Source organism: Kogia breviceps, chromosome 4 (assembly GCF_026419965.1).
Source record: "Kogia breviceps isolate mKogBre1 chromosome 4, mKogBre1 haplotype 1, whole genome shotgun sequence".
Taxonomy (NCBI): Eukaryota; Metazoa; Chordata; class Mammalia; order Artiodactyla; family Physeteridae; genus Kogia; species Kogia breviceps.
The window spans coordinates 62,220,003-62,239,591 of NC_081313.1; the positions used below are offsets into that span (position 1 = coordinate 62,220,003).

The following is a 19,589-nucleotide window of genomic DNA, read 5'->3' on the forward strand; positions in this document are numbered from 1 at the left end:
AGAAATGACCATAAAACTGACTCTCCACATCAATGGCTACATCAAACACAAAGAGATCACCTAAAGATTATTTTCCCTTATTAGGATGGCTCAGTGCACCAGACCACTCCTCCTCATCCACTGGCTATTAGATCACTGAACTAGTTCTCTATATCTCATGTAAACTAGTTCTTCTGTTTTTATAGTTGAGATTATTCTAACAACATACAGAGATGGAACCCAAAGATAATCCATCTATGCCATTTTTAGCAAAAACCAGCTAATTTACACTCAGTAACAAAACAATGCCAACATGGAACATATTAAAATATATAGAAATATGAACCTATTTCACAACATAAAAGAAGGAGATGAACATATCACTGGAGGCAGAGGCACAGCACACCTGAAAACTATTTACTGAAGAGAAAGAGGAAGCTGTCAGCATTAATTTTGTGTACTTCATACAACCAAGTGAAATATTAACTCTGTGAAGGAAGAAGCAAAAGATATAACAATAAATCTGGTAATTTTTTTCTTAACAAAAAGAGCTGGGAAGTCTATAGAAAGGCAGTGAGGAAAGATAATTGCCATCTTAAATTTTGAAACGCCATTGGAAGCATAAAAGAGAAGTAGAATGAGATCTGTGAAAAAATAAAATAAAATCAGCAAAGTGGAACTCACCCCAGACTATAGAGGAAAAGGGCAAAGACATAAACATGAGAAGTGAAAAAACATATACATGAAGGAAAAAGTTTATCTAACACACATATAAGTCGTGTTACTGCCCAAAAGACCAGAGCACATTTAACAGAGATAAAATCCAAACACATATCAGATAGAAACCTCCCTGGGATGGGGCTTCCCTGGTGGCACAGTGGTTGAGAGTCTGCCTGCCGATGCAGGGGACATGGGTTTGTGCCCTGGTCCGGGAAGATCCCACATGCCACGGAGCAGCTAGGCCCGTGAGCCATGGCCACTAAGCCTGCACGTCCGGAGCCTGTGCTCCGCAACGGGAAAGGCCACAACAGTGAGAGGCCCGCGTACCACAAAAAAACCCCCAAAACAACCCTCTCTGGGATTTAAAACAAACAAACAAACAAACCCTGACTTGTGCAGCGCTCACTGTGTACCAGGAAACGCTGATGAACTAAATCCAAAATACACTGGTGATGTAAATATTTTTAACTATCAGTACCAAAAACAGAACACTATAATTATCTAGGCAGAGGGAGAAAAACTGGATACTGCGAAGTAAGGCTATCAGGGTGTACTGAGGTTACTTTTCTGTAATAATAAATGTCAGAGACCATAAGCAATGTCTAAAGAATTGTGAAGGGAAAAATTGTGACCTTGGAATTATTCACCCAACAAAGTTGTCATTATGCATGAAAGTAACAGAAAGATTCTCAAATATTCAAGGCCTCAGAAAGCACACCACCCATGAAATTTCCATGGAAAGAAGATAATTCAAAGATGTACCTAAACCAACCAAAAAAAGAATCAAAATGAAATTTCTATCTCAAGAAAAATTAGTTATAGTAAAAGGAAGCAAACATTGACATCTATAAGTAATTTACATAAAATTAAATTTGTTATTCACTCCTGCACCTTGGGATCACTTCCCAAGTAAACTGACTACATGCAAGTCTTTGTCTCATGTTCTACTTTTTCGTGAACCAAAACTAAGACAGTGAACAAGAATGAATAATTCAATACACGATGCTGAAAAATTAACCGAATAAAAAAAAATAGTTCTCTAACTGATGCCTCATAGTAAATGTTCATTTCTGGCAGTATGGTGAACTAGAAATCTCAATAGACCCTCCCTCCCAAAACAGCAAAACAAGCTATATAAGTTTATTTTTAAAAGAAAAAAATTCAAATGCATTGGTGATATGTTAAGAAATTAACCTTGGGACTTCCCTGGTGGTGCAATGGTTAAGAATCTGCCTGCCAATGCAGGGGGCATGGGTTCTAGTCCTGGTCCGGGAAGATCCCACATGCCACAGAGCAACTAAGCCCGTGAGCCACAACTACTGAGCCCACGTGCCACAACTACTGAGCCCATGTGCTGCAACTACTGAACCCCTGTGCCTCGAGCCTGTGCTCCACAACAAGAAAAGCCATTGTAATGAGAAACCTGCGCACTGCAACCAAAAGTAGCCCCTGCTAGCCTCAACTAGAGAAAGCCTGCACTCAGCAACGAAGACCCAACACAGCCAAAAAATAAATAAATAAAATAAAAATAAATTAAAGAAAAAAAAGAAATTAACCTTGAAAATTATAAGGTGAGGACTACTGCTTCCAACCAAGTAGGAGAAATGGGAATGGTGGTTGAAAGGTACAAACTTCCAATTACAGGATTCAAAAGCTCTGGGAACCTAAAGTATAGTATGGTGAATATAAATAACAATACTGTATTGTATACTTGAAAGTTACTAAAAGAGTAAACATAGGAGATTGGTTCAAGATGGCAGAGTAGAAGGACATGCACTTACTCCCTCTTGCAAGAGCACTGAAATCACAACTAACTGCTGAACAATCATCGACAGGAAGACACTGGAACTCACCAGAAAAGATACCCCACTTCCAAAGACAAAGGAGAAGCCTCAACGAGAAGTTAGGAAGGGCACAATCACAATAAAATCAAATCCCATAACTGCTGGGTGGGTGACTCATAAATTGGAGAACACTTATACCACAGAAGTCCACCTACTGGAGTGAAGGTTCTGAGCCCCACATCAGGCTTCCTAACCTGAGGGTCTGGCAACGGGAGGAGGAATTCCTAGATAATCAGACTTTGAAGGCTAGCGGGATTTGATTGAAGGACTTCAACAGGACTGGGGGAAACAGAGACTCCACTCTTGGAGGGCACACACAAAGTAGTGTGCGCATCAGGACCCAGTGGAAGGAGCAGTGACCCCAGTGGAGACTGAACCAGACCTACCTGCTAGTGTTGGAGGGTCTCCTGCAGAGGTGGGGGGGGGCTGTGGCTCACCACAGGGACAAGGACACTGGCAGCAGAAGTTCTGGGAAGTATTCCTTGGCATGAGCCCTCCCAGAGTCCACCATTAGCCCCACCAAAGAGAGGGTAGTCTCCAGTGTTGGGTTGCCTCAGGCCAAACAACCAACAAGGAGGGAACCCAGCCCCACCAATCAGCAGGCAAGCAGATTAAAGTTTTACTGAGCTCTGCCCACCAGAGCAACAGCCAGCTCTGCCCACCACCAGTCTTTCCCATCAGGATACTTGCACAAGCTTCTTAGATAGCCTCATCCACCAGAGGGAAGATAGCAGAAGCAAGAACTACTATCCTGCAGCCTGTGGAACAAAAACCACATTCACAGAAAGACAGACAAGATGAAAAGGCAGAGGACTATGTACCAGATGAAGGAACAAGATAAAACCCCAGAAAAACAACTAAATGAAGTGGAGATAAGCAACCTTCCAGAAAAAGAATTCAGAATAATGATAGTTATGATGATCCAGGACCTCGAAAAAAGAATGGAGGCAAAGATCGAGAAGATGCAAGAAATGTTTAACAAAGACCTAGAAGAATTAAAGAACAAACACCTAGAAGAATTAAAGAACAAACAAACAGAGATGAACAATACAATAACTGAAATGAAAAATACACTAGAAGGAATCAATAGCAGAATAACTGAGGCAGAAGAAAGGATAAGTGACCTGGAAGACAGAATGGTAGAATTCACTGCCACAGACAGAATAAAGAAAAAAGAATGAGAAGAAATGAAGACAGCCTAAGAGACCTCTGGGAAAACATTAAACGCACCAACATTTGCATTATAGGGGTCCCAGAAGTAGAAGAGAAAGAGAAGGGACCCAAGAAAATATTTGAAGAGATTATAGCCGAAAACTTCCCTAACATGGGAAAGGAAATAGCCATCCAAGTCCAGGAAGCTCAGAGAGTCCCAGGCAGGAAAAACCCAAGGAGAAACACGTCGAGACACACAGTAATCAAACTGACAAAAATTAAAGAAAAAGAAAAATTATTGAAAGCAGCAAGGGAAAAATGACAAATAACATACAAGGGAACTCCCATAAGGTTAACAGCTGATTTCTCAGCAGAAACTCTATAATCCAGAAGGGAGTGGCATGATATATTTAAAGTGATGAAAGGGAAGAACCTACAACCAAGATTAGTCTACCCGACAAGTATCTCATTCAGATTTGATGGAGAAATCAAAAGTTTTACAGACAAGCAAAAGCTAAGAGAACTCAGCACCACCAAACCAGCTCTACAACAAATGCTAAAGGAACTTCTCTAAGTGGGAAGCACAAGAGAAGAAAAGGACCTACAAAAACAAACCCATAACAATTAAGAAAATGGTAATAGGAACATACATATTGATAATTACCTTAAACGTGAATGGATTAAGTGCTCCAACCCAAAGACACAGGCTTGCTGAATGGATACAAAAACAAGACCCATATATATGCTGTCTACAAGAGACCCACTTCAGACCTAGGGATACATATAGACTGAAAGTGAGGGGATGGAAAAAGATATTCCATACAAATGGAAATCAAAACAAAGCTGGAGTAGCAATACTCATATCAGATAAAATAGACTTTAAAATAAAGAATGTTACAAGAGACAAGGAAGGACACTAAACAGTGATCAAGGGATCAATCCAAGAAGAAGATATAATAATTATAAATATATATGCACGCAACATAGGAGTACCTCATTACATAAGGCAACAGCTAACAGCTATAAAAGAGGAAATCGATAGAAACACCATAATAGTGGGGGACTTTAACACCTCAGTTACACCAATGGGCAGATCATCCAAACAGAAAATTAATAAGGAAACACAAGCTTTAAATGACACAACAGACCAGCTAGATTTACTTGATATTTATGGACATTCCATCCAAAAACAGCAGATTACACTTTCTTCTCAAGTGCACACAGAACATCCTCCAGGATAGATCATATCTTGGGTCACAAATCAAACCTCAGCAAATTTAAGAAAATCGAAATCATATCAGGCATCTTTTCTGATGACAATGTTATGACATTAGAAATCAATTACAGGGGAAAAATGTAAAAAACATAAACACATAGAGGCTAAACAATACATTACTAAACAACCAAGATATCACTGAAGAAATCAAAGAGGAAATAAAAAAATAGCTAAAGACAAATTACAACAAAAACACGATGATCCAAAACCTATGGGATGTGGCAAAAGCAGTTCTAAGAGGGAAGTTTATAGCAATACAAGCCTACCTCAAGAAACAAGAAAAATCTCAAATAAACAATCTAACCTTACACCTAAAGGAACTAGAGAAAGAAGAATAAACAAAACCCAAAGTTGGCAGAAGGAAAGAAATCATAAAGATCAGAGCAGAAATAAATGAAATAGAAACAAAGAAAGCAATAGCAAAGATCAATAAAACTAAAAGCTGGTTCTTTCAGAATAAACAAAATTGATAAGTCTTTAGCCAGACTCATCAAGAAGAAGAGGGAAAGGACTCAAATCAATAAAATTAGAAATGAAAAAGGGGAAGTTACAACAGACATGGAAGAAATACAAACCATCCTAAGAGACTACTACAAGCAACTCTATGCCAATAAAATGGACAACCTGGAAGAAATGGACAAATTCTTAGACAAGACTGAACCAGGAAGAAATAGAAAATAAGAATACACCAATCACAAGTAATGAAATTGAAACTGTGATTAAAAATCTTCCAGCAAACAAAAGTCCAGGATCAGATGGCTTCACAGGTGAATTCTATCATTTAGAGAAGAGTTAACACCCATCCTTCTCAAACTCTGCCAAAAAATTTCAGAGGAAGGAACACTCCCAAACTCATTCTATGAGGCCACCATCACCCTGATACCAAAACAAGACAAAGATACTACAAAATAGAAAACTACAGACCAATATCACTGATGAATATAGATGCAAAAATCCTCAACAACATATTAGCAAACAGAATCCAACAACACATTAAAAGGATCATACACCATGATCAAGTGGGATTTATCCCATGCATGCAAGGATTCTTCAATATTCGCAAGTCAATCAATGTGATACACCATGTTAACACACTGAAGAAGAAAAACCATATGATCATCTCAATAGATCCAGAAAAAGCTTTTGACAAAATTCAACACCATTTATGATAAAAACTCTCCAGAAAGTGGGCAGAGAGGGAACCCACCTCAACATAATAAAGGCCTTATATGACAAATCCACAGCAAACATCATTCTCAATGGTAAAAAACTGAAAGCATGTCCTCAAAGATCAGGAACAAGACAAGGATGTCCACTCTCGCCACTATTATTCAACACAGTTTTTGAATTCCTAGCCACGGTAATCAGAGAAGAAAAAGAAATAAAAGGAATACAAATTGGAAAAGAAGTAAAACTGTCACTGTTTGCAGATGACATGATACTATACATAGAGAATCCTAAAGATGCCACCAGAAAACTACTAGAGCTAATCAATGAATTTGGTAAAGTTGCAGGATACAAAATTAAGGCACAGAAATCTCTTGCATTCCTATACACAAAAGATGAAAAATCTGAAAGAGAAATAAAGGAAACACTCCCATTTACCACTGCAACAAAAAGAATAATATACCTAGGAATAAACCTACCTAGGGAGACAAAAGACCTATATGCAGAAAACTATAAGACACTGATGAAAGAAATTAAAGATGATACAAACAGATGGAGAGATATACCAGGTTCTTGGATTGGAAGAATCAATATTGTGAAAATGACTAAACTACCCAAAGCAATATACAGATTCAATGCAATCCCTATCAAATTACCAATGGCATTTTTTACAGAACCAGAAAAAAAAACTTAACATTTGTATGGAGACACAAAAGACCCCGAATAGCCAGAGCAGTCTTGAGGGAAAAAAATGGAGCTGGAGGAATCGACTTCCTGACTTCAGACTATACTACAAAGCTACAGTTATCAAGACAATATTGTACGGGCATAAAAACAGAAATATAGATCAATGGAACAGGATAGAAAGTCCAGAGATAAACTCATGCACCTATGGTCAACTAATCTATGACAAAGGAGGCAAGGATATACAATGGAGAAGACAGTCTCTTCAATAAGTGGTGCTGGGAAAACTGGACAGCTACATCTAAAAGAATGAAATTAGAACACTCCCTAACACCATACAAAAAAGTAAATTCAAAATGGATTAGAGACCTAAATGTAAGACTGGACACTATAAAATTCTTAGAGGAAAACATAGGAAGAACACTCTTTGACATAAATCACAGCAAGATCTTTTTTGATCCACCTCCTAGAGTAATGGAAATAAAAACAAAAATAAACAAATGGGACCTCATAAAACTTAAAAGCTTTCGCACAGCAAAGGAAACCATAAACAAGACAATAAGACAACCCTCAGGGCTTCCCTGGTGGCACAGTGGTTGAGAGTCCGCCTGCTGATGCAGGGGACACGGGTTCGTGCCCCGGTCCGGGAAGATCCCAGGTGCTGGGGAGCGGCTGGGCCCGTGAGCCATGGCTGCTGAGACTGCACGTCCAGAGCCTGTGCTCCGCAACGGGAGAGGCCACAACAGTGAGAGGCCTGCATAACACACACACACACACAAAAAAAAAAAGACAACCCTCAGAATGGGAGAAAATATTTGCAAATAAAACAACTGACAATGGATTAATCTCCAAAATTTAGAAGCAGCTCATGCAGGTCAATATCAAAAAACAAACAACCCAATCCAAAAATGGGCAGAAGACCGAAATAGACATATCTCCAAAGAAGATATACAGATTGCCAACAAACACATGAAAGAATGCTGAACATCACTAATCATGAGAGAAATGCAAATCAAAACTACAATGAGGTATCACCTCACACCAGTCAGAATGGCCATCACCAAAAAATCTACAAACAATAAATGCTGGAGAGGGTGTGGAGAAAAGGGAACCCTCTTGCACTGTTGGTGGGAATGTAAATTGATACAGCCACTATGGAGAACAGTATGGAGGTTCCTTAAAAAACTAAAAATAGAACAACCGTACAACCTAGCAATCCCACTACTGGGCATATACCCTGAGAAAACCATAATTCAAAAAGAGTCATGTACCAAAATGTTCATTGCAGCTCTGTTTACAATAGCCAGGATGTGGAAGCAACCTAAGTGTCCATTGACAGATGAATGAATAAAGAAGATGTGGCACATATATACAATGGAATATTAGTCAGCCATAAAAGGAAACAAAATTGAGTTATTTGTAGTGAGGTGGATGGACCTAGAGTCTGTCATACAGAGCAAAGTAACTCAGAAAGAGAAAAACAAATACTGTATGCTAACACATATATATGGAATCTAAAAAAAAAAAAAAAAGGTCATGAAGAACCTAGGGGCAGGATGGGAATAAAGATACAGACCTAGTAGAGAATGGACTTGATGATGTGGGGAGGGGGAAGGGTAAGCTGGGAGAAAGTGAGAGAGTGGCATGGACATATATACACTACTAAATGTAAAACCTATAGCTAGTGGGAAGCAGCTGCATAGCACAGGGAGATCAGCTTGGTGCTCTGTGACCACCTAGAGGGGTGGGAGGGAGGGAGACGCAAGAGGGAAGAGATATGGGGACATATGTATATGTATAGCTGATTCACTTTGTTATAAAGCAGAAACTAACACACCACTGTAAAGCAATTATACTCCAATCAAGATGTTAAAAAATAAAAATAAAATAATATTTAAAAAGTAAAAAAAAAATTAGGCAATGAAATAATATATCAGATGATCTGCATTCTGTAAGAATGTGTGCGTATGTGTATGTCAGTCTGTGAGCGAGGGTGTGGAGGGGAGAGAGAGAGAGAAGAGAAAATCACACCAAACATTAATATTAACAATGCTTACTTTGGGGTGACAGGATAGTGGAATTAGAGTGATTTTTTACATTTATCCCTGAGCGTTTCTATATTTTTCAGAATTTCTAAACAAAAACCCTCCCATGTATTATTTGTGTAAAAAACAGGGAACTTCCCACTGCAAACAGGATCAAGGCTAATCTCTTTTGTCTAACACCCTATCCTTATTTATCTTTTGCATCTCTTCTTTCCTGCCTTCCCTTTGCCCCCAGAACAATTTTACTCACACACCCTTTTACTGACACACTTCGTCCTGGGATTGATCTCCACCTCAGGAAATCTTACAACCATGTTCAGAGCAAGGCTCCCTTCGTTTCATGAACTAGCCTTGCACAGCAGCTCTCTATCAGACTCTAGGGCAATGATCTGGCAGTTAATCAAGCAGAACTGGTAACATCTCTACCATGCTTGACTTCAAGTGTATTTGATTCTCTTTTAACTTTTTGTATGTTTTTGTTCTTCTCTTCAACTCGATTATAAGCACTTTTTGTATTTTTCATCAAGTCTAGTGCAACGGAGTAGTTATCTGTGGTAGACAAAATAATGGTCCCCCAAAGATATCACCTGTAAGCAAGTGACCAGAACCTGTGAGTATGTGAGGTTAGATGGCAAAGGGGAATTCATACTGCAGATGGAGTTAAGGTTGCTAACCAGCTGACCTTAAAATAGGGAGAGTATCCTGGATTATCCAGCTGGGACTAATGTAAGCACAAGAGTTCTTAAGTGGAAGGGACAGATGGAAGAGTTCAGAGGAGGAGGTGTGATGATGGAAGCAAGGCTGGAGTGATGTGCTCTGAGAAGGACTCAACTCTTCACTGCTGGTTTTGAAGATGGAAGAAGGAGAAGATGGAAGAAGGAGGCCACGTGACCAGCGAGGCAGGCAGCCTCTTGAGGCTGGAAAAAGCAAGGAAATGGATTGTCCGTTAGAGCCTCCGGAAAGGAACGCTGGCCTGCTGACACCCTGGATTTTTGTCCAGTGAGATCCATATTTTAACCTAGATAAATTTCTGTTGGTTTAAGTCGTTCATTTTATGGTGATTTGGTCCAGCACCAATAGAAAATTAATACAATGTTAACTATTATTTTCTTTCATTCACATTAAAATCAAGAAAGATAAAACCAAAGTTGTTGAAATAATAAATTTAAAACTATACTTTCTGCGGAAGTCTACCTTAATCACCCCAAATGCCTCTCATTATTTCTTCATTTCTCCTTATGCCTATGTATTTGATTTATTATCACTTATCATTTGTTGCTACTTTATTTTATAATTGTGTTAATACCATTTTATGGGCATATATATTTTTCCTCTGATTCAAAAGGCTCTTCAGAAGCATGGACCATGTATTTATTCTTCTAGGTATTTGCTGCCAGTGGTAGCAGATTTTATTCTATAAATGCCTGATTACTAACATCTTATATTATGGGTTACTTAAGGCAGACCATGTCCTCAGCTTTCTGCAGCGTACTTCTCAGAAATGCTTTAAAAAATTTCATTTCAGCCTTATACATAAACACCCTAAAGCCCGTAAAAAATCTGACCAGATTAGTCAACATTTAGAAAGTGGACTTAATACACTTTAATTCCACTGGATTTGTTCCATAAAATTTAGTGAGGTTTTATGTTTTTCCAGAATTTTGCGGTTGACAATTTCAAGAATGGTATATATCTTTACCCTTACAGGCTGTAAGACTGGGGAATTGAGGTTGGAAGATGTCTGGTCTAGACTGGGAGAGAAAGGAGACAGTCTGGCCATCCCCAAATCTTGAAGAGGCCTGGGTACAAAGAAGGCTCCAGTGTGGAGGGTGGAGTGGGCACAGGGGCTGGATCTGAAAGGGACTATTTGGACGGTAGTCTATTTCTGTGTTGAGTATCAAAATCAGCATAGACCTTCTAATAAACTAGAATTGTCAGGCTACTCTTGGAAGCCATTGCTAAAATTTCTAAGCTCTACCAGAATTAAAGAAAAGTAACCAAATAAATAAGCGGTCAGTTGGAAATGAGAGGATTTGGCATCATCGTAACCCTGGGGGGAGAAATAAAAGCTGATGTGTAAATGGGGTTTTGGACAAGTAACCACATGGCCAGATGCCCTTCTCCCAGAGGTAGGCCCAGCCCAAGCCCTTCAAGTCAGTTTCTGTTATCTGGCCCTGAGAAGCCTTAAAAAAGGTGCTTACCCTGATTTCTCCAAACATAAAATTGGGGCAGTGGAATTTGCCATTTCTGTGTAGTCTAGGCCTGTGGTGAGGATTAGTTAGTGTTTTTAAAGTGCTGTGGGTTTGGTTTGGTTTATTTATTTTCTCAGGACGAAAGCCAGTACGCCAGCACCAAGTGTTAACAGCGAAGGTTTGATGTATGTTACTTGAGATGCACTGTGTGAAGTGGGGCGGATGGGAAACGAGGCTTGTGGGACTGCCTTTGGCATCAGAAAGGCCACATTTCCAAACACATTTAGTACTCCCCAAAGTGAAGGGGGCAGAATAAAAGCCTTTGAAAATTCAAAAGGAGAAAAGTTATCTGTGTTTAGGCTCTGGGATTGAGGGTATGTACCAACCCAGACCAAGGAAAATTTGACGAGCTGCTACGGAAAAATACTGGCAGCTAGAGAAGACACAAAATTCTGCTAACTTTGTGACAAGCTGTAAAATGAGCTCCTATATTTGATAGAGAGAAAGAATGGAACTCCGGCAGTCAGGGTATCAGGGCTAATAGCTGAGGACAAATGCTGTCACATGCTAGCTTCTCTGACCCAGGACAGGTGGGCATAGAGACCAAGAACTCTGTATGGCCCATACCTCCACTCACTAAGAACCCAGCAACCTTCTAGATATTACAATCTCATAAGAACCCTCTAAGCTGGTTTTTAGAAATAAATCGTTATGGCTTTATTCCCGATTATGGAAGTAATGCGTGCTCATTACTAAAAAATAAAACTGCAGAAATACATAACATAAAAAGTGCAGACACTGCACCTCCAATCCGACAGCCAGGATATAGGCTGTTAGTTATTGTTTGGACATATTTACAGGTGATAGCTATAACTGTCTCCATTTTATAGGTGATGAAACAGATAACTCAAAAGAACTTATCCACCGGCTCACAGGAAATAAGTCAAAGCTGGAATTCAAATTCAGGTCTTTCTGACACCCCAGAGCTCCGTATGTTCCATTAGGCTACACTGCCCTATCCCCACACCCTGCTGCCTCATCCCACCACCAGCCTCGAAAGTAATTACTACAATGCACCAGCCGGGTTTCCATAACTAGCTTTACAAAGAGAAGCTGCCGTCATCCACAGAGTCAGGTTACATGCGAAATAGCAAGGTTAGTGCCACAAGGAGATCTGTTTTCCCAGCCTCATTTAAATGTATAATTCTCCATCAACATGCTGTTATTTGAGTGAGATGATTATACTTTTCCATCAAAACCAGTGTAGAGGGGCTTCCCTGGTGGCGCAGTGGTTGAGAACCTGCCTGCTAATGCAGGGGACACGGGTTAGAGCCGTGGTCTGGGAGGATCCCACATGCCGCGGAGCAACTAGGTCCGTGAGCCACAACTACTGAGCCTGTGCGTCTGGAGCCTGTGCTCCACAACAAGAGAGGCCACGACAGTGAGAGGCCCGCGCACCGCGATGAAGAGTGGCCCCCGCTTGCCGCAACTAGAGAAAGCCCTCGCACAGAAAAGAAGACCCAACACAGTAAAAATAAATAAATAAATTAATTAATAAACTCCTACCCCTAACATCTTCTTTAAAAAAAAACAAAACAAAAAACAAAGAACAGTGTAGAACAGAAAGCAAAGAGACCCCTGAAGTCAGTAGATCATATCATATGTGAGGCCTGGACCTGGAGAGCCCCGAGTTCCAGGTCTGTTATCTCTTAGTTGTTTGTGACCTGGTGCCTCAGTTTCTCCATCTGGATTGTAAAGCGGGTAGATGAACAGACTGCCAACGTGCCTTCTAGCGGCTAGAATGACGGGCAATCTCACTGATGGCTGGTTGGCCTCATGTATCCCATCTAACTTCTAAAATTCTGCTCAACATCTCATTTCAGGCTGAAAGACAGAAAGTTGTCCTGTGTTGCGACTTCTCAAATATGCCCAGAAAGAAATGAACATGCTTTGAAAATCATGTATAAGGTTATTGTTCTTGCTAGAGTTATTCTAATTAAATGAGTGGATGATAACGAACTTAAATGACTAGTTTATTAGCACTCATTCTTTCAGTATGTCTAAATCTCCTATACATGAGGCATCGAGAGAGCTATGCTGATGAAACCTTGCCCTTCTTGAATATAATATACACATGAATATAAATAACTACAGTATGAGGAAGCAAGAGCTCAGTGTCTCAGGATTCTCTGGAGAAACTCAAGGGACTCTAGTTTGGAGGGATCAGGCAGGGCTTCATGGAGCAGTATGTGACCTGGGCCCCCGAGAAGGGTGAGAGAAGCAAAGGAAGATGGCGGAGGGCATTGCAATGGTGCTGAGGGGTTGCTTTGGCAGAAAGACAGAGGTTGTAAGAGGTAGGCTAAGGAGTCTGCCTGTGGCTGTAGGCAGTTGGCAACCACTGACAGCCATCAAGCAGGGAAGTGAGGGGCTGTGTCTGTGTTCTCTTCCAACAAAACCTAAAGCCTACGTGATTTCCAGTACGTACAACTGTACCTAGCACGTCGTGGGCAGGCAGTATCTCCTGAATGAATCATCTCAGAAATGGCAACCTAATGTCAGGGAATGGATTTGAATTTGCTCTTAAGCGGAAACACGGAGCAGTGCCAAGCATGCAAACCTGGATGACTCTTGGATCTCGAGTATGGATCTGGCGATTTCAGCACAGGAAATGCATGCGTGAGAGAGGGGAGAGAGCAAAGACTGTTCTTTCACCCTGTAATCACGAGCAGAAATAACATCCTATTATAACCTTTAAAGAGAAGAGGCCCTTTCAATGAAATAGTAACAACATTGTATAGAATCACTTTGAAGACTTGGCCTTTGGTGTGGAAAATGCTAACATCTGTCAGGGCCCTTCATCTCTAATCAAGCTTCTGCCAGCAGAGTCTAAGTGCTTTCTATGTGTGCGTGTGTGTAGGGTATCTACGTACACATTACACAATTGGACAGATGTGAGAATTCTGACGATTCACAGAATATGCCACGTCTGACTTCCAAGTTGAGTTGTGCTCACAGATGGAGGTCGTAGCATCTTTACCTCAGAACAGCCCAGGCCAAGCCTGGGGCCTGTAGGATCAGTATATATATCTTCTCTAAGGCAAACTAATGCCTTTGAAATCATTTCTCCTCCTGGTTTGAGGCAGGCTGACTAGAACGGAGGGGAGCCACAGAGCTTGGAGCTGGAGTGCCTCAGAACCAGGTTGAGTGGAATTCATACCTGTGGGACCTCGGAGCCTAATCTGGGATCACAGCTGCTCGCCACCACTTTGGATGTTTTTAGGCTTTCCCATTACATCAGCTTAAAGGGTATCGTCCCCTTCCCTCGGGCTCCCTTCCCTCAGGCTCCCGCACGGGTTTCCTCCACCGCCCACTCTGTAATGCTGAAGAAAGACACTGAGTCAGGTCAGCCTGCTAGAAAGAAACACTTTAAAGAAATGCGGGGGCGGGGGGGCGTCCACAGGGGGAGAATAAATCTTAGGATCTTAGAAAGGAAGGAGGGAAGAAAAAGATACTACGTGAGAACGTGTCCATGCAAGGTCACCTGAGAACAAAGCCTCTGAAGATGAATAAAAAGTTTCCTCAAAGCACAAAGGAAAGCAACTCCAGCCCACATGTGTGACACTGGCCATGGGGGCCGGCAGCGGGGGAGATAAAAGTAGAGCCAGGTTTGGGGGCACTGAGAGAGCCCGTGACCAATGCAACAATGAAAGGGAGCCTTCCAGGAAGGCAGGGATGGGAACAGAGCACAAAGAACAGGAAGAAGAAGCAGCGCCCTTAACTCAGAGGGGAAGTCAGGCTGAGCTGAAATAGGGGCAGGGGCTTTGTCCATCAAGGCGGTCTAGGGGAAAGGAATGAAGAGGGCAGGGAAAATGCCACATCATCTGATAGTTTCAATTAGGGGAAGGGTGAGGGTGGGCATTTATATGCTGAATAAATCGTTTCAAATATCTGTATGTGATCATGTTAATTAAAATAAAAACTAGCTTGTGAGTGTTACTTCTTTTTTAGGCATGAAAGGTTAGGACGGGAGTTCAGGGTTTAAGAGGAGAATGTGAATTGCCATCTGGAGGCACTTTTAGGTTCAAGGCTAAGAGACAATAAAACAGAGACTTTAACCTGTTGATCTGTTCATCATTAACAAATATTTATTGAGAACTTAGTATGATGGTAGGCCTTGTGCTATGCACTGGGAATGTGGCAGTAAATGAAAAGGGTATAGATCCTGTCTTCATGGAGTTTCTATGCTTTATTTGGATTTTACATTTTACTGTTAATATTTAAAATTGTGGTAAAATATACATAACATGAAATTTACCATCTTAACCACCATAGTTCAGTGGCGTTAAGTGCATTCACATTGTTGTGCTACTATCACCACCATCTCCAGAACTCTTTTCATCTTGTAAAACTGAAACTCTATACCCACTATAAAGCAGCAACTCCCATTCCCCTCTCCACCTAATCCCTAGAAACCACCATGTTACTTTTTGTCTCTGGATTTGACTATTCTACATACCTCCTGTAAGTGGAATCATCAGATAGTATTTGTCTTTTTGTGACTGGCTTATTGCATTTACAATACTGTCCTCAAGTTTTAACCATGTTGCAGCATATGTTCGAATTTCCTTTCTTTTTAAGGCTGAATAATAATATTCCATTGTATGTATGTCACACATTTTGTTTATCCATTCATCTGTCAATGGACATTTGGGTGGCTTCCACCTTTTGGCTATTGTGAATAGTGCTGTTCAAGTCCCTGGTTTCAGTTCTTTGGGGGTATATATCCAGATATGGAATTACTGGATCATACGGTAGTTCTGTTTTTAATTTTTTGAGGAATTGCTATACTGTTTCCATAGCAGCTATATATACCATTTTACATTCCCACTAGCAATGCACAAGGGTTCCAGTTTCTCCATATCCTCATCAATAGTTGTTATTTTCCTTCCTCCATTCCTTCCTTTCTGCCTATAGCCATTCCAATGGGTAGGATCTATGGTTCTTCGAGACATCTCTATGCTTTATTTATCCTGGTCTATGGGAGATCCTATGACTTCTGGGGTGTGTTTGTGTGAGTGTGTGTACACTAGTCTTCTTTGGAAATATTTTTACTATTAGTACCCAAGCCACAACCTACCAAGAGTATGTGGCCATGAAAAAACCCTAACTCCACAAGTAGGAAGGGCCTCTGGGGGTGCCCTCTACTCTTAGAATAAGAGGGAGGTGGTATAGATGTTAAAACCCAAGAGGCCAGATTTTGAGGGATCTGGTCCTACATGGAAGGAAGGGCTTCCCTGGGAAAAGTCTAACATTGATTCCTCTAATTCATGACAGGAGGAGACATTGGTCCACCACTGCCAACAAGACCAGCTAAAGGAGACAGTGCAGGTGAAAAACTGGAATGATGCAGTGATGTTTTAGAACGGGGATCAGAAAGGTGGGCAGGATGTAGTAACAGCAAAATCAGATAATATTCATATTACTGTAGTGCTTATAATGTTTCTAACATTATCACATGTATTCATCTATTTACAGCCATGTCTTTGGCTACACCACTGCTTATTAACACATGCACCTTTTCCAGCAGGGTGAAAAAGGAGAAAGTGAGGAAGCAGCTTGCTCCCTTGAGGTCCTGTGTATACAGAAACCCACAGAATGCTGAAGCTAGAAGGAATCCTAGAGGTCACTTAATTCAGTCTTCATCTCACAGATGAGGAAGTGACGAAGTGGCTTTGGGGAAGGCGGAGGTGGAATATTACTCTCTTCTCCCATAAGTAAGTACACATCATCTGGGAAGTGCTGGAGTTAGAAACCAAAGAACTGTTTCTATGATAACACAGACTCAATTGTCAATCCTTCATTGACACCCTAGATTGGCTGCTTTCTGATTTTATTCCACAACAGCCTCTAGAACATAGTCATAAAACATATTCTGTGAATATAACAATGCAGACTTGGCTGTCCTATAAATACATATTTTCTTATAGCTGAATTTAATTTTTCCCCCACAAACTAATTGCCCAGAAAAGAAACTGGGCTTGTATCACCATCTTCTGGAGGTGCAGGACCCCAAAGATAACTCCCCCTTTTCCTAATTCTGCCACACAGTGGTGTGAAATGGATATGAAAAGCGGGCAGAAAAGGCCCCCCGGTATTGCCCATGCATAAGGAGGAGGCGGCACCTTGCCACCCGCAGGTACACACAGTAGGGGACACCCTGTTTTTGTGAACCAACAGTGAATGTGGCTCTTTGTCAATGGCAGGGCCTGACAACGTCCCTCATTACATTCAGGGTTAGAGCAAGAGTCCCCAGGCTGGCAGGAAAGGCCAACAGGAAGGCCTGGAGTGGACTCCTAGGAGCAGGGAAGGAGCAGCAGGCAGCCAGAGAGTGTCTCTGAACTTGTGACAGCAGCAAAGCATCTCAGTAAGTCCAGCAATTAACATATGGGAAACTAAGCTGAAGAAAAGTGAAGGGACTTGCTCAAGACCTTACACTCTATGAGGGGCAAGGCTAAGACAGTTCTCTCTTCTGATTTCCATGCCCCAATTCTTACACTGGTGAAACTTTCTGCCTGTGCTATTACTTTGCTAGAGGCACTTGAGGGGACACAAAAATCACAGCAGGTTGTGCTAAGAAGCCCGTGGCAAGCAGCACTATGGTCGGGTCACATGGGTGTATAGTTCTCAAGCTCCCATTTCTGATGCCATGACAAAATGCAGCTTAGTGAGTGAAGGGGGCTTAAGGCTTTTCACTTGTAGATGGAACTTAGTGGATGAGGACAGCTCAAAAGCACTGTAATGTGGGCAGCATATTCAGCACATCCCTGGAGGTTATGCTGGGCTTTGCAGTGCATTAAATTACTCAGAAGCTGTAAAAATCATTCCTGCCTCCCTCTGGCCACCCTGAGGGATTCTGATATGACTGGCTCCTGGTTAGCAATCACTTCTGCAGTGAGCCGGCTACAGACTGGAATGTGTCATATCCCTAGGTGTGCCGGGGCAGAGAAAAGTTTAAACGATTGACGTTGCTCCACAGTAACTAATCATAGGTCTGTGATCCTCTCACACAGCTGATCAAATCATTTCCAAGCATTTTCTAGAACAATTCTTCTAGACCAAGAGACATGTAATGCAAATTACACATGTGATTTTAAGTTTTCTATAAAGCATATTAAAAAAGGAAAAGGAAACATGAAATTGCAATCAATATATTTAAACCCAATATAGCCAAAGTATTGCCACTTCAACAAGTAATAAATGTATATATGTTTTATATTTTTCATACTCAGTCTTCAAAATCGGATGTGCGCATACTCACAGCACATCTTGATCCACAATTAGCCATATTTCAAGTGCTCAGTAGTCACACAGGGCTCGTGGCTACCGTATCGAACATATTACTACCCTTGCCTCTCTCACTGATGTCTGTTTACTCCAATAAAAATAGAAACTTCTCCATCCTGTAGCCATTCCTACCTATCTCAGGGCACTTTCCTTTCCAGGTCTAGTGATTCTAGGGGGTCTTTATTCCATTTCAACTCTCCTCCAACTGTCCATTCAATCATTAAGTAATCATCACTGAGTACCTACCAAGTGCCGGGTGTTTGTGTTAACTTATGAGGATGTAAAGATAAATATGACATAGACCCTGATATCCAGAGCTCTCGGCTTAGTGGGAAATGCAGGCACATACAGGAGAATTTGGTGAACACTATACAGAGATACATATGAAGGGGGTGCACAGAGGAAGGAGTACTGCTTCTTCCAGGGCTTCTGGAAAGCATTCACAGAGGTGGGACATTTGTGCTGGGTTTTAAGGGATGAGGAAAAATTGTGGAGAGGCATGGAAAGGTGTTTCAGGAATAGGGAAAATCATGTTCAAGACATAAGTATGACGGTCTGCATGCTTGGAAATGGCAAGTGGCTAGTAGGGCAAGAAGATGGCAAGGAGGGCCTGGAGTGAGGCTGGCGAGGTGAGCTGGACCTCAAATGCCCGAAGACATACTCAGAATTACTGGGGGTCATTCTCCAGAAGGGGGAATCTTAAGGCAGGTTGTAACACAGACTGGAGAGGATAAAAGAGTAAGGAGAGCCTGAATGATGGGGTAGCAGTATGTCTAAAAGGAGGAGATGTGAGCACCCAAGTGAAGGAAGGGAGTATAAGAGCACTGTTTTCTGCAGACAGTCTTACGATGAGGCCTTATGATGGAACCTGGGCAAAGGGCCTAATAGTTAAGGTTTTCCAGGCCCAAACTCATGACGTAGGGATATCAGGGCCACTAGCATGGTATTTATATAGGACTATTACAACCTGTGGGGATGTGAAAGCACCACATGGCCTCTTTTCCTGCAGGAATTAATAGGGTTCCCTATGGGTTAATTTAGGCAGTAGGCAGAATCAAGCTAAACTGCAGCCTTGCCAGGGAAATCATGGATTTATGAGACCCAGCAGGTCTTGGCAGCACCTGACCAGCCTGATCAGATGATGTGGTGGCTTACTTGACCTTGAGTTTTCTAGAAGGAGGCTCTG

The 19,589-nt window shown here is 41.4% G+C and overlaps 1 protein-coding gene across 1 annotated transcript in view; it reads right to left on the reverse strand.

Annotated features, from left to right (window-relative positions):
* Window positions 1–19,589, reverse strand: part of ARSB (arylsulfatase B) — a 177,412-nt gene that overhangs the window by 48,646 nt on the left and 109,177 nt on the right. The window lies entirely within an intron of this gene.